Source organism: Mus caroli, unplaced genomic scaffold (genome assembly GCF_978045245.1).
Source record: "Mus caroli unplaced genomic scaffold, Mus_caroli_1 scaffold_20, whole genome shotgun sequence".
NCBI lineage: Eukaryota > Metazoa > Chordata > Mammalia > Rodentia > Muridae > Mus > Mus caroli.
Genome location: NW_028227275.1, coordinates 28,521,371 through 28,522,610, shown reverse-complemented (window position 1 = coordinate 28,522,610; position 1,240 = coordinate 28,521,371). Strand labels below are relative to the sequence as shown.

At 45.5% G+C, this 1,240-nt stretch overlaps 1 pseudogene; it reads left to right on the top strand.

Annotated features, from left to right (window-relative positions):
- The first annotated feature begins 458 nt into the window (after window positions 1-458).
- On the top strand, window positions 459-849 carry LOC110286019 (nuclear transport factor 2 pseudogene; annotated as a pseudogene).
- The last annotated feature ends 391 nt before the right edge of the window (window positions 850-1,240 follow it).

The following is a 1,240-nucleotide window of genomic DNA, read 5'->3' as shown; positions in this document are numbered from 1 at the left end:
TGAAATGTAAATAAATAAAATATCCATTAAAAATGAAATGATTTAAAGGTTGCCAGTGAATCCAACAATGGCTCCTACTAACGGAAGTTCCTAAAATCCAAAAGTTGCTCAGTCCACAAGCCTGGATGTCTTCGCTGGCCTTCAATAAATGCTGGAATCCTGCAGAAGTAGGCTCAAATGCCAGTGAAGGAATGGACTTGATAATGAGGGTAGAGCAAGCGGGCAAAGAGCAAAGGCTTCCTTCTTCCATGTCTACATAGGCTTCCAGCAGAAGGCATGGCCCCAATCAGAGGCGGGTCTTGCCATCTCAGAAGATCTGGATTAAAGGTATGTCTTCTCACATCTAATCTAGATAGATTAGAAGAGGATTTTTCAACCTCACTGGGTTGCAGCTGCATCCACCTCTACCGCCATCTAGCCAGCCCTATGGGTCTCAGGGAGGTGGGTGACTCTCTAAGATGAGAGACAAGCCAATATGGGAGCAGATTGAATCCAGCTTTATTCGGCATTACTGTCAGTTATTTGATAATGACAGAACCCAACTACGTGCAATTTACATTGAGTCATCATCATGCATTATGTGGGAAGTACAGCAGTTCTGGGGGAAAGCTGCCATTGTGGAGACGCTATCTAGCCTTCCGTTCCAGAATATTCAGGATAGTATCCCGGTGCAGGACCATCAGCCTACATCAGATAGCTGCATCTTCAGCATAGTTGTAGGGCAGCTTAAGGCTGATACAGATCCCATCCCAGGTTTCTACCTGATGTTTCTATTAAAGAACATTAAAGATGCCTGCTTGGGTTTGCACCAAGGACATCTTCAGGCTTGCCCTGCACAACTTCAGCTGACCTCCTCCTGGGCAGACACAATGTTTCCTCCTCCCTCCTGTTCTCGATCCTATCTCACTCCTCCAGGTGCTCCAAATATCATATTCAAAGGAGCAGGGCCAAGGTGGGAGTGGGTGCAGGCTGCAGTGGGCTTCAGCGACCAAGGGGTTGTGTGTGATATTTGGATGCTGGACTAGTTGCATCTGACAGGAGAAGTTTGTGTTGTACCAGCAGATGCCTTGGAAAGACTTAAGTAATGCAAAAGATTGTCCGGTTTTGGTTTTGTTTTATTCTGTTGTTGTTGTTAATCTATTGACAAGTTGCTCTAGTAACCCAAAGAAGTGAAAAAGAAAGCAGCTGCCTCACCAACCGCCCAGATACCGATTTGTTCAGATGTTTCAATGCCTCATGA